This window comes from Canis lupus, chromosome X (assembly GCF_048164855.1).
Source record: "Canis lupus baileyi chromosome X, mCanLup2.hap1, whole genome shotgun sequence".
Lineage (NCBI taxonomy): Eukaryota > Metazoa > Chordata > Mammalia > Carnivora > Canidae > Canis > Canis lupus.
Genome location: NC_132876.1, coordinates 41,119,776 through 41,134,812, shown reverse-complemented (window position 1 = coordinate 41,134,812; position 15,037 = coordinate 41,119,776). Strand labels below are relative to the sequence as shown.

The following is a 15,037-nucleotide window of genomic DNA, read 5'->3' as shown; positions in this document are numbered from 1 at the left end:
CAGGTGTAACTGTTGTTGCTTTTTTTCATAATGGAGTGGACTTGGGCCAGTACTGGCAAACTACAGTGTAGGAAATGCCAAGAGGAAGGGGCCGGTGGAACAGTCGGTTGCTTCTCTCACAAGGAGAGATCTCGGTGTGACCCTGTTACAAGGCCATTTGGCACACTTTGCTGACCCAGCTCAGTTAGGTACATTAGAGGCTCCAGGGCACCCCCAACTCGCCCCTCACAACTCCAGATGGTTCCAGTTCTTTGAATGCCTTCCAGGTCTGCTTTTCTTATAGGAAATGAACCAGTATTTTAGGATACACTACCAGGCAACAGTAACAAGCATTGCGAATATCCCTAGAGACTGACGCAGTGATCCAGCTGAGGCTAGACCTTTGACTGACTTATTTATGGCTGTTTATGATTATGATGTTGACTAGACCCTTTATCTAGAACTTAGCCATGAGAGTCACATTTATATCTCAAGAGTGAACCAATGCAGCCTTGAGAGCCAGTCTTCATGTCCCTTGACTCACTGGCATGGATTCTGTCAGCCTCTGGGCAAAAGAAAACATGAAGACCCAGCTACCCCAATTATTACAAGATAATAGAATCTGACTCATTCCTTCGAAGAATGAGTTGTGGGGGATATTTATTTATACCCATTGAGGCATCTTCCAAAACATTAAGCAGACACTACCACCCAAAATGGACATTGGTCCAGAATAATAATAACATTTATCGGACACTTGTAAGGGCTTGGCACAGTCAAGTGCTTTAAGCATATTCCCATCTAATCCTCATAACAACCATAGGAAGGAGGTGTTCATGTTGATTCTACCACTCATTCTTTGGGAATTGGAGCCCTGTCTTCACCTGCAGTCTTCACCACTATACTATTTTGTGTCCCATCTTTATAGGAGATGATGAGGATTCTGTGATCCCAAGTAGACCAGATCAACACTACTTAAGAGCATGGGCTGCAGACCAGTGTTAGCCTACGAACTGTTTATTACTGGTCTGCAATGAGAGAAGCTGGAAATTCAGAGTTGGCTTTATTTTTTTAAAAAAGGGTAGAATTAATATTTTATTGTCACTTATAATCAGATGGTGGTTGAGTATATAGTCTTCATACTTGATCTTTCCTTTTTGTAGATAAAAAAAATTACAAGTTTTCAACAGCCATGGGCTGGTTATGTTTTCAGAAAATGTAATTAGATTAATTCATTTATGGTGGCTTCAAGTTTTTCCTTATTAGCTCCGGAAAATTCACCCACCTTTTGTCCCTTCTTAAAAAACTGGAAGGTTGGCATGCATTTGACTTCACACTCTGAAGCAACATCCTGACAGTCATCCACGTCTACTTCAAGGAACACCACATTGGAATACTTCTCAGAGAGGAAATGAAAGAAAGGCTTGATCATTTTGCAAGGTCCACACCACGTGGCTGAGAAGTCAACTACTACAAGTTTATCCCCAGCACTGTTCAAGGCTTCCTGAAAAGCGTACTTGCTCTTGATCTACTTCACCATTTTGGCGGCTGGGGTCTGACAAGCAATGCGAGAGGGAGGAAAGTGGATGCAAAACGCCAGCCAGAGCTTAGCTTTAAAGAAAAAAACATTTATAGCAATGTAGCAGAGTATGCTTTTATGTCTGTCTCACCTAATTACTTAAAAATTGTTTTTTGTGTGTCATTGGTTTTTACTTAATATCATTTTATAGTAAGTTGTTTTTATTATAATATTTTTAAAAAGCATCAGCCTGGGGTCGCCTGAGTGGCTCAATCAGTTAAGCATCTGACTTTTGATTTCAGTTCAGGTCATGATCTCAGGGTTGTGAGATCAAGGCTGAAGTCCAGCTCCATGCTTAGCATGGAAACTGCTTAACATTCTCTCTCTCTCTCTCTCTCTCTCTCTCTCTCTCTCTCTCTCCATCTGCCCCCACCTCTCTCCCTATTTAAAATAATAATAATAATAATAATAATAATAATAATAATAATAAATTTAAAAACAAAAGCATCAACCCATGATGGTTTGGCATCTAAAAAACAGAAATAAAAACTAGTCTTTCGCTGGACTAAATAGCATAATGTTCACAATGACCACTGCAGAAAAGAAATTGGAAGATAGTGAAATTTGAACTTCTTCATGAGGTTTGTGGGAGTTTTTTCTCTCTTTCTTATCAGCTCTCCCCACTTCTCCCTGATAAATTTACCCATTGGTCTGGTGGGTTTTAGGAGAACAATGTATAACACCACTTTTCCTCTTCCTCATTTGAAAGCAACTGAACCCGGAGCACTAGAGTCAGAGAGATCAAAGCATCGATTGCAAAACTTGACTGGGGAATGTAGCTGAGATGTGAGACCCTCAACTGCCTTTCTAATCCCTCTCCTACCCTGGAATTAGGGAGCCTCACCCACCTACCACTGGCTCAGAGGGCAAGCCCAGGCCTTCTCCCACATCTGTCCTTAGTAGATCGCAATAAAGAAGCCATTGAAATGGCAGAGCAGAGCATTCTCAGTTTCTTCTCAAAAATTCATGACTCACATTAAGTTTCTCTTCACTTGGTAGGGCCCAAGGGAGGGTCAAGGAGAGAGATCATGGGTGTCCCTACAAGTATGTTGTACAGTGTACAGTTCCCTCAAGGAAATGTGAGATTAAGGGAAGAGAGGTTCCCCTAACGCATGTGATTACTCCATTTATTTCATTCCCACCTACGAATATCCTACTAAAACATACCAGATCCCATTCTATGAGCTTCCTTGTTCCCCATCACTGAATCAGCTCTCAAAAGTCTATCTCCACCAGACAAATCTGGAGAGAGTGGTAGTAATTCCTCATGCAGGCTTCCTTGCTCAGATCCCTGGTAAATGACCTTCCCTTCTTATTTGCCCTCGGTGAAAAATGTGTAATTGATTAAATTATTGTAAGTTAGGGACACTTGGGTGGATCAGTGGTTGAGTATCTGCCTTTGGCTCAGGTCGCGATCCAGGGGTCCTGTGATCAAGTCCGGCATCAGGGTCCCTGCAGGGAGCCTGCTTATCCCTCTGCATATGTCTCTGCCTTTCTCTGTGTGTCTCTCATGAATGAAATCTTTTAAAAAAATAAATTATTGTAAGTCATCAATTTTTTCAAGTTCTGATGTTGTTGACTGTAATCTTGCCATGGAATGATGCACATCTTTATACAGCCTGCAAGGGCAGGGGATCATGCATGTGCTTACTCATTTGCTACAGCTCAGTGGAACAATAGGCATTTAATGACAGCTTTGATCTTCAGGTTGGTGAGGATGCAGACGGTGGTAAAGATGTCTCTCTGGGCTGTTTGCATTTAAGTCCTTGATCTTGGATGAGAAACCAGTTTCCCCACTTTTACTCTGGTTTTCTGGTCATACCTGATCTGAAACTTCTCTCCCAGAATATGGGTTCTCAGTCAAATACTATGCTTCTCTCTCTCTCTCTTTAAATTTATTTTTTGTATATTTTTTATTGGAGTTCGATTTGCCAACATATAGCATAACACCCAGTGCTCATCCCGTCAAGTGCCCCCCTCAGTGCCTCAGTGCCCGTCATCCAGTCCAAATACTCTTCAACAACATGTTCACATTAGGGAAATTAGATCCTCTCATATAATATGTGACTTGACTTTTTGAAATTTGAAATTACATTCTTCTATGGAGCAGTTTTGTGTGTTTTTTTTTTTTTTTTTTTTTTTTTTTACAGAGTGATTCTTAATGCATTTCTATCCTGGGATACTCCTACGTGGCCATCACAATTCTGATGTAGTCAGTTTTGTCTTCCTTTCCTGCTATCCTTGTCACTGATCCTCCCTCTAGGTGCCTAGAGCACATCCTGGGGCACTTTCCAGAGCTGCCCTCCTGACATCCTTCTCAGGCCTGCCCTCTCTGCCTACATTCTGGGCCTTTCCATCCCACTTTTTTGTTAGTCCTCTTTGCCAGGTCATGTGCCTTTGGAACTCTTTCTCCAAAGAAATAACATTAACGGTGGAAATGTAAATGAAGGCAGACCACTAGGGGTACATCTGGGAAGCAGAGAGGCTTTTAATTATCCTTCTGATCACAGCGTGTAGATGGCTGCCTACATGTACGGCCTGGTCTATATATTAATATAAGTACATATTATATTTTAAGAGATGAGCTATATACTTGCATATATGAATATTATGCAAACATAAGTACATGTTTGTGCAAACCCTTCATTGGGACATCAATAAAACATCTTGCTCTCCTGGTACCTCTAGTTTCTGGCAGTAAGGAAAGTGTATCTATTTGATCTCATAAAATTAATTACTACTTTCTTTAAAAAAAAATAAGGTGGATATAAACTTAATTAAATGATTAACTGAATCTCTGAATCTGGGTGCTATAAAATTGACCAGCCTGGACCATACTCACCACCATCTACCACTTAAACAACTTGGAAAGCCCTTCAAGCATCTGTTGAACTCGAATCTGATTGGTTTTAGAGCAGACTTCTGTAAATGACTCCTCAACACAACATGGCTTCCTTCATCCTTAATTAGGTTCCTGGTCCTAAGACCAGCTTGGCACCTCAAGATATGGGGTCGGGTGTCCCCAACCCACATTTCCAGCCCTGGATGGATGTGGCCTTGTAACATTTGCTATTACTTCCTTTGTATTCTGTTTATGTCTATAACTCATAGAACATAGGGAAACTTGTAATAAGCAAAAGAGACTCCTGGCTGCCTCCAGTGGAAACTAGCCATTGTTTGGAGCAGATTCTTTGAGTTATTTGTGTTCAATCTTTCATTTTCTTTGAGCTATTTAAAAACTCTGCAAGCTGTAGATAACTGGTAGCAATGAAAAATAGTTCTTGTTCATAGACGTGCAAATAAATTCTGTCCGGTGGCAGTTCAATTGACTTCCTTTTTCCTCCCTCCATGGAAAAAAAAAGCCAGCTTGTCATCTATTTTTAAATGCAACATTTCCTTAATCCATATAAATGTGTGCATTTTTTACTCCTCCTTTGGACTGGTTGTTAGCATTGACCAGTTCTTTTGTTGATAATGAGTTAAATAAAAATAATTCATGAGAAACAAGGAGAGAGAGCCAGAGATATAGGCAGAAGGAGAAGCAGGGAGCCTGGTGTGGGACTCCATCCCAGGACTCCAGGATCATGACCTGAGCCAAAGGCAGACACTCAACCACTGAGCCACCCAGGTGCCCTGAGTTAAATAAAATCTTTACACATATACATTTTATATCTATAGGAGAGTCACGATTAACAGGTATAAGCTCCTTGCAGGCAGAGGCTCTGCTGGAGCTGGAGTAGCAAGTAGTTAAGTGTGTTCCACTTACTGGCTCTAGACCTTGGGCAAGTTACATACCACTGTGCATCAGGATATACCTATGTGCTGGAATATGAATGCCTTCTCTGTCTACCCTAGGGGCTTGCCACAAGGACAAAATGAGTCTATACGTGGAAAAGATTTGTAGAAACTAGAAAGTGTTAGAGGTTGAGTCTTCACCTTTTTCCCTTTCTGCCAGAGTAAATGTCCACACTTTAAATATTTTTTTAAATTTTTATTTATTTATGATAGTCACACACAGACAGAGAGAATGGCAGAGACACAGGCAGAGGGAGAAGCAGGCTCCATGCACCGGGAGCCCAACGTGGGATTCGATCCCGGGTCTCCAGAATCGCGCCCTGGGCCAAAGGCAGGCGCTAAACCGCTGCGCCACCCAGGGATCCCAAATGTCCACACTTTAAGACTCAGAATGGCGCAGCCCAGGTGGCTCAGCGGTTTAGTGCCGCCTTCAGCCCGGGGCAATCCTGGGGACCCAGAGTCAAGTCCCACGCCAGGCTCCCTGCATGTAGCCTGCTTCTCCTTCTGCCTGTGTCTCTGCCTCTCTCTCTCTTTCTGTGTCTCTCATGGATAAGTAAAAAAAATCTTAAAAAAAAAAAAGACTCAGAATGATTCTGGGGCACCTGGGTGGCTCAGTCAGTTAAGCTTCTGCCTCTTGCTCAGATCCTGGGATCAAGCCCCGCTTTGGGCTCCCTGCTCAGCGGGGAGCCTGCTTCTCCTTCTCCCCCACCTCCAGCTCATGCTCTCTCTTGCCATCTCTCCCTCTCAAATAAATAAGATCTTTTTAAAAAAAGACTCAGCATGATTCCTACTTCTACCATATGAAGGCTTCTTTGCCTGCTTTAGCCACTCTGTTAGCTTTCTCTAAATTCATAATGTAGTTATATGAGCACTATCATATCAATCATTATTTATTCCCCCTCTATGATTTCATGTGTGTTAATTTCATCTCCTTAGATACATTGCCAGTTTCTTCAGGGCCAGGGCAGTGTCCAATGTCTTCAACTTGCTTTGCATTCCCTATTGCATCTAACAGTGTTAGGTCCCTGATAGGATAGATTCTTTGGTTGAAATGGAATATCATTTTGATGTAGACATAGTACCTACTTGCAAATGGTATGCACTCAAGTGGAGATTATGATGAGGTTGAAGATGATTAGTATAATCACCATCAGTCTAAAATTTGTACGGTAGAAAAGATGATTCAGGAATATTCTGTTTTCAAAAAAGAAAGCAGAATGCGAAGAATAGTGCATTTCAATTGAACTGCATTATTGCAAACCTTTTACATAATAACCCACTTGAGACTTATAACAACCCTACTAGATCGGTACTGTTATTATCTCTTATTTTACAAATGAGGAAATTAAGACAAAGAGAGATTAAATAACTTGCCCCAAGTCAACCCAGCTGGTGAGTAAAGACTGGTTCCAGAGTCTGGGCTATTCACTATCCTAAGAAGAAAATTGAAATACGAAAGAGTTTTCTGGGGGAGTGAGTTTCACATTATTTTTATATGATAGCCTTTTTGATGGTCAAAACAAAGAATTACAACAAGAAGGCAAAAAAATAAGGAGTATAGAAGGATGTTAGCAAGGAAGAGAGAACAGTAATGATAATTGTCAGGACACCTTGAGAATATGTGAACTTGGGTGGGCAAGTCATTGGACTTCTTAGTAAGGTTATTGTGGATATCACATAAGACAATTTATATCAAGTACATAGAGCAGTGCCTAGCACATTGGAAGCCCTCAATAAATGGTTTTGTTACTAGTTTTTAATTAATATTATCTATTATTATTATTAACCACAGTAGATAGAAGAAGCTTATCTTATTATTGTCAGGTCTGGCATCTTACCCTACTTGTAAGTTAACGAATCAACTTTGTATAGGTTCATGGATGCTGGCAAAAGACATGAGACTACAGATTGAGGGATAAAAGAGTTTTACTCAGGTTGCCTGGGTGGCTTATCTGCCTTTGGCTCAGGTCATGATCCTGGAGTATAGAGATCGAACCACACATCAGGCTACTTGCACATCAGGCTCCCCACTCTGTGGAGAGCTTGCTTCTCCCTTTCCATCTGCCCCTCCCCCTCGCACATGCTCTCTCTCACTCTCACTCCCAAACAAATGAATAAAATATTTTAAAAAAATAGTTTTATTCACAGCACAGAAAACAATGTGAGCATCTGCATATTTGCATTGGTTCTCTTTGCCCTCAATCCCCACAGGGATGACATGTGGAAGCCCAGTTAGATGCTGAGCACTCGGTTGGATTGCATCCTTGTTGAGGAACATTGAGCTTTGGGAATTCATAGCTTTTTTAAAAGGATTTTTAAGATTTATTTAATTCTTTGAGAGAGAGGGCAAGGGGAGAAGCAGAGAGAGAGGGCAGGGGGAGAAGCAGAGAGAGAGAGAATCTCCAGCAGACTCCCTGCTGAGTGCAGAATCTGAGGAGGGGCTCAGTCCCAGGACCCTAAGATCATGACCTAAGCCAAAATCAAGAGTTGGATGCTCAACTGACTAAGCCACCCAGGGACCCCAATTCATAGCTTTTATAGTAAGCAGTAAGCATCTTGCTCTTTGTCCAAGAAGAGATGTTGCCTCATCTCTCAGGGGTGGGTACTGGAAACACAACTCTGAGAAACAGTCCAGGTAAAGAGTGGTCAGGGCTTTGCAGTATTGGCCTATCCAGTGAGAGCATGCAGGGAACACTCAACGACCATGGCAGTTGCTTCTTGCAACAATCATCATCATCATCACCATCATCTGCTTCATTATCATCATTAATTGCTATTATGAATCAGGGTGAGGGAAGATGACTTCTTATTTATTCCCCGTTTATATCAGCATGTGTTTCATATCAGACCTTCTCACTCAAGATGCTGAATCTGGTCTTTTGAGAGATCAAACAATGACTCAAATAAAAAAAAAATTCTGTCCTTCTCTTAACACTTTCAATTTCCTTTCCATGACTGCATACTTAGGCTCCTCTCTCATGAATAAATAAATAAAATCTTAAAAAACAACAACAACAAACCTCTCTTGTTGCATTTATATTCTGAAAATATCAACTACATAAAAAGAGAAGGAAAGACCTACGGTTGATAATTAGCTGAATTGTAATGGTTCAGAGAAAAAAAAACAAGATAGTGCTTTTAAGATCCAAGGAAATCTTTATTTTTTAAGTTTTTATTTTATTTTTATTTTTAAAGATTTTATTTATTCATCAGAGTCACAGAAAGAGAGTCAGAGACACAGGCAGAGGAAGAAGTAGGCTCCTCACAGGGAACCCAATATGGGACTCGACCCTGGACCCTGGGATCACGCCTTAAGCCGAAAGTAGATGCTCAACCACTGAGCCACCTAGGCGTCCCTAATTTTTTTTTTATCTTCAGTAGGCTCTGTGCCCAGCCAGTGTGGAGCCCAACATGGGGCTTTAACTCATGACCCTGGGATCTACACCTGAGCTGAGATCAAGATCTGGTTGCTTAACTGACTGAGCCATCCAGGCACCCCACCACCACCACCTCCCACCCAAGGGAATGTATTTTAAAAAGTGGACATCCATAGCATTCAGGTTTGCTTCCTAGACTTCTTCAAATTTCAGAACTGGGCATTTCCAAAAGGGACAACTGGTAGGGTTACTTGGGTAGTTCCTGCCTATTGGAATAAATTGATAGAGTTGGTCCCCTGGTTCTCCTACCCATCATTTTGGGTTCAAAAGAAAAACAGTTTGGTTTTCCTTTAATATCCAGATTGAGCCTGTTGTAAGCAGAGGCCAACCCCATTCAAAAGGAAATATGTTACTAATGCTGGTTGCCAGTGGCTGGGGGGAGGCAGAAAAAGGCGAGTTGCTATTTAATAAGTATATAGTTGCAGTTTTGCAACATGAAAAAGTTCTGAAGATCCATTGCATAACACTGTGAATATACTTAACACTACAAAATCGTACACTTAAAAATGGTTAAGATGGTAAATTTTGTCATGGGTCCTCTTACCACTGTTAAAAATAAAAGTAATTAATTAAAAAATACATAGACTTGGAGCGCCTGGGTGGCTCAGTCTGTTGAGCATCTGATTCTTGATTTCAGCTCAAGTCATGATCTCAGGGTCCTAAGATTGAGCCCCACATGGGGCTCTGAGCTCAGCAGAGTCTGCTTGAGATTCTCTCTTTCCCTCTCCCTCTGCCTCTCCTCCATTCACATGTGTGCTCTCTCTCCCCACCCCAAATAAATAAATAAATCTTTAAAAAAATACATAGTCTAATGTGAATGATTAGGAGCCCCAGTCTCAGGCACCAAAAGCCTCTTCCTAATTGCTAACTTTATTACCTAACAACACACCTATCCTCCAATTAGAGTTCCTCTTTCAAGTGAAAACATTTTCATTTTTTTAAAGATTTATTTATTTATTTATTTATTTATTTATTTATTTATTTATTTATGATAGACATAGAGAGAGAGAGGCAGAGACACAGGAGGAGGGAGAAGCAGGCTCCATGCCGGGAGCCCGACATGGGACTCGATCCCGGGACTCCAGGATCGTGCCCTGGGCCAAATGCAGGCGCCAAACCACTGAGTCACCCAGGGATCCCCCGTGAAAACATTTTCTAGATAAGGTAACCATGTAAAGTGCATACAGATTTGCAGGGGGTTAATGGGATCGTCAAATAACTATTAATGGGAATTAGCTTATTAAAAATATATAGGTGAGAAATTATGACATAATGCTAGATAGTATTTGTGGGAGAGGATGAACCTAGCAAATTTGGAAGCATGAGGTACCTAAGAGTACAGACACAGGGAAGGGTGAATGAGGTGGGAGTCTCAAATAGGAGGCAAGGCCATCAGTATGAATGCTGAAAGAAGGTAGGTGCATGCTTACCATGCAATTTTCCTACTGCACAATGCAAGCCAGAGTGGTCCTATATCAGGACTGAGAACATGGATGCTGACAATATCAAGGACCAAGACAAAAGTCATAGATTAGAGAACAGGAGCCAAGTCTATATGCTCAAGAAAGCTAGATACATAAACGGGTCATGTCTGGTGAATATCCCAGTAACAGATGGTTACGGCAAAGTTGGAAGTCTAGAACCAGGTCAAGATATGAAAGGTTTGCAGAGCCAGTCTCTGGTTGCCAAAATGAGATACTCAGAGAAGAATGCAGGCTTAGGAAAGTATAAAATTAGAATAGAGAGCAGTTCAGAACATCACTGGCCAGAATGGACGTGGAACTCAGGCAAAGTATGCCACAAGGGATAGAAACCAGTTTAGAAGTTTAGGTGTCAAATATTAGAACAGAGGCAAAAAGTCCTGGCAACAGATAAAAGGGGTGAATGAGGGTTTGACGCCAATCCAGTTTGTCTGAGACTAGGAACTTAATATCGTTCCTGTTAAGGCAACGATATTAAGTTCTGGAAAACTTCAATTTCCAATTCTGGAAAACTTCATCAAGGCCCTATAGGTGAGAGTTGCTATTTGGGTTTCCCTGGATGAGATATTGGTGTACAGGCAAGACAAAGCAGTTTTTGGCAGGAAGCTTCTGGCACTTTGGTGCACAAGGAACTTGGAAAGGAAGATGATTCTAAGAACATATGCTTTTCTTTGTATATTTTTTTTATTGGAGTTCGATTTGCCAACATATAGCATAGCACCCAGTACTCATTCCGTCAAGTGCCCCCCTCAGTGCCTGTCACCCAGTCACCCCAACCCCCTGCCCACCTCCCCTTCCACTACCCTTTGTTCATTTCCCAGAGTTAGGAGTCTTCTCATGTTCTGTCACCCTCTCTGATATTTCCCACTCATTTTCTCTCCTTTCCCCTTTATTCCCTTTCACTGTTTTTTATCTTCCCCAAATGAATGAGGCCATATAATGTTTGTCCTTCTCCAATTGACTTACTTCCCTCAGCATAATACCCTCCAGTTCCATCCACGTTGAAGCAAATGGTGGGTATTTGTCATTTCTAATGGCTGAGTAATATTCCATTGTATACATAAACCACATCTTCTTTATCCATTCATCTTTCGGTGGACACCGAGGCTCCTTCCACAGTTTGGCTATTGTGGACATTGCTGCTATAAACATTTGGGTGAAGGTGCCCTGCCGTTTCACTGCATCTGTATCTTTGGGGTAAATCCCCAGAATATATGCTTTTAATTATTTACCTTTCATTGATTCTTAGACCAAGATGTTGTTTACTTGGTGCTCTTAGTAAACACGTATCCCTCCTTTTTTGCTGTCCTTCCCCCACTTATTCAGCATTTCCCATCAGTGCCTGGATATTCCAAAACAAGAGCCCAAATGCAGTCCTATGTCTGTCTTGGGCATTCTATGAGAAAAGTTTTTATAACTGCATTAATAAGCTGATAATTGTTGTATAAAACTTTTCTACTCAGTGTAGAGTGCTGTCAAAAATGTACAAGAGAGAGGTGCTTGTGCCTTGGTGGCACAAGTGGTTAAGCGTCTGACTCTTGGTTTTGGCTCAGGTCATGATCTCAGGGTCTTGAGATCCAGCCACACATCAGGCTCCATGCTGAGTGGGAAGTCTGCTGGAGAGTCTCTCCCTCTCCCTCTGCCCCTCCTACTTGTGTTGTCTCTCCCTCAAGTAAATACATCCATTAAAAAAAGTCCAAAAGTGATTTAGGAACGATTATTACTTCCAAGTAGTGTGTATTTAAAATTTATATTGAGCTTTAAAGATAGTAGGAGGCAATGAGATGACCTGCTTGACTGGATCATTTAGATCCCAACTGCAGACACAGCTTCATCTCAGTTTCAGAGATCAATGATGTTGGTCAAAGAGACTTAAGGAGCCCTAGGCCAGTATCTCTGGTGTCTTAGCAATAAGCTAACGGTGGTGTTAGTCTATATAGGATCCCCTTCTCCTGTGAGATGGGGGCTGGACAAGGTATAGGACCAATTAGGTTACTTTGATGGAACCAAAGCACAGCACAATGTCTCTGTACTTATAGTACAGTTTGAAAATCCTGACAACACAGCCAGGCTTTTCAGGTGTCCTGGAGGGGTGCCATGAACCAAAGGCAGGGCAGTATATATAGCAACATTCCAGTAAATTCAAGAAAGTATGAGCACTCATGTCTGGAATCAGACTAAGGCAAAGCAAAACAAAATAAATGCAAACAATGACAATAAACTAAGAAGGAAAGGATAGTTGAGTCAATGAAGTCAAACACAAAGAGAAATCCTAGAGACAAGGGGAGTGCAGAGGCCTCCTACCTTTTTAGATCCAATCACAGCACAGGCTTAAGGAGATTGGTATATAAGGTTTATGCGATGTGACTTGAGTAGAAGGAAGAGTCTGACTTCCTGGCACTCAGATTTTGATAATTAGACTCTCACCTTGTTTCTTTTAATTTGGTCTTCATCTTGTTCCCTTATTTCTACATACCTTATTTAGTCATCTCAGAATCCTAACTCCTCTAGAACTGTGCTCCTATCATCTCTGTCTGTGTCATCTCTGGTTGAACTTCAATCACCTCTGTTTCTGAGTACTCACATACATCCTGGTGTTTTGGTAATAGCCAAATGCTTCTATCAGTGAGCTCTTCCAGACTACTTGGGCATATACCTATAGTCCCTCCTATTGAGATCCTCGTGATGCCATTGACCTGTTTACCTATGGCCTACTGTTAGACTTGGCCGGTATGCTTTTACACTGGTCGAGATGTCCTCTTGTTGCACAATAAATGCTTATTGAATTTAACTTCCTGGAAACTTCTCAGATTACCTGCCCTGCTCCAGTAGGTCTGGCCCTCCCTGGTGAGGTTGTGAGGTTGCCAGGTGTTTGATTTTGACAAAGTTGGTCTCGCTTTTGAGCTTGTTGTCTGGTAAAAAAAAATATCAGACATAGGACTATCCTTTTGTTTCAGTTAAATAAATTGTATCATTATGTTACAGCAGAACTTGTATACACCTAATACAAGGTAGAAATTGTTATAGGCACAAGTAATACATCATGTTCTTTCAAAATTAGGGCCTTGGAGATTTATTCATCTAGTATTTTTTGCAGGTACCATTGGGCAACCCTATCTAGGTTATTCTTCCTCCCACCACAATGTACAGTGTGAGATAATGCAGAAGAAAAATATTACTCAGCTTGTACTTAGAAAGTAAGTTTAATGATAGGAACATCATGAACATCAACAAAGATGTATAGAGTATCTATTTTAATGATTCAAGCACACCTTTAAAGTAACTGCAATGATTGCTGGTATCTCTACTTTTTAAAGGAAGGAAAAATGATTCTGTCTATAGCTTCATTAGATGGCTTTCTTTAGAGATATAGATTAATGATTATGATGATAGATAGATAGATAATAGATAGATAGATAGCATCAAAATAAGCACAGAGTGGGGCACCTCACTGCCTTTGTTGGTGAGCATGTAACTCTTGATCTCAGGGTTGTGAGTTCAAGCCTCACATTGGGTGTGGAGCCTACTTAAAAATAAAAAAATAAAAAAAAAAGCACAGACATGGTTACCAAAATAAAATAGGAGACTTCTGCTTCCTGGAAGATAGAATAGATTTAGTTTTCCCAATTTCTCTGACTAAGTACAACTAAACTCCCTGGATATTAGATATAAATCAAACATTAGAGGACTCTGAAAGGTCCAGAGATGAAAACAGACCAGATGGAAACTTTAGTTCCCAAGGGATGACACAGTGGTGATGGTGATTTTCCTTTTGCCTCATATATTCTCGCCTTGGGCTAAAGAAGTCGGCAACCCAGAAACACCAACTAGTATAGAAGAAAAATGTCCAAGCAGTTAAGTCTGTCTCTTTAGCCAAAGGATCAGGAAAGGAGCAGCCTAGATAGACAGAAAATTTGTAGACAATACCATGCTATTTCAGCCAAACACCACAGAAAAAAAAACTGTGACCCTCATCCCCAGTGATGACAGCAAAGTTTGACTATTAGCCCTAGACTTACCTCCTCACCAGGTTGTAATGAGGAACCTCAACATCCCAGCCTAGGTCATGTCATAGAATGCCAAAGAGGGAGCCCAAACTTTCATCACAGTTGACAAGTAATGGCCCCTCCTCCAAACTCCATTGTATCAGTGGAGACTATTGTGGGGATCCAGAACTTCCACACTTAGATGGCAGTAACAAGGAGCCCCCCCTTCAGATGTCAACAGAAGACAAATGGAGAAACTGGACATCTACTTCTACCTGAAAATAATGAAGTAGCCATACCCCTTGGTCTACTAGACGGATGTCTGAGAAAACCAGCAAAAAAAGAAGGTCTAAAGAAGGTGTGGGTATACCTGGCTGGCTCAGTTAGTGAAGCATACGGCTCTTAATCTCAGGGTCATGAGTTTAAGCCCCAAGTTGTTTGCAGAGAACACTTAAAAAATAAAATCTTTAAAAAAAGGCAAATGAATATTTTCTAAACAGGTAATGATAAAAGAAGGAATTTTAGAATGTCAAAGGAAGAACACAGTAAGCACAAATAATATGGGTGAATACAATAGGTTTTATTTTTCCTTTTGAGTTTTCTGAATTATACATAATAGTTAAATTACTATGTTGTCTGACATAATTCTAAATGTATATACAGGAAGTCTTTAAGACAATTATATTATAAATGTTGGAAGATAAAGAAACATAAAAGGTAAAATTTCTATATTACACTCAGACTAGTAAAATAACAACCCTAGTAGACCGTGATAAGTTG

At 40.9% G+C, this 15,037-nt stretch overlaps 1 pseudogene; it reads right to left on the bottom strand.

Annotated features, from left to right (window-relative positions):
* Nucleotides 1-1,041: 1,041 nt before the first annotated feature.
* Nucleotides 1,042-1,519, bottom strand: LOC140628278 (thioredoxin pseudogene; annotated as a pseudogene).
* Nucleotides 1,520-15,037: the final 13,518 nt, after the last annotated feature.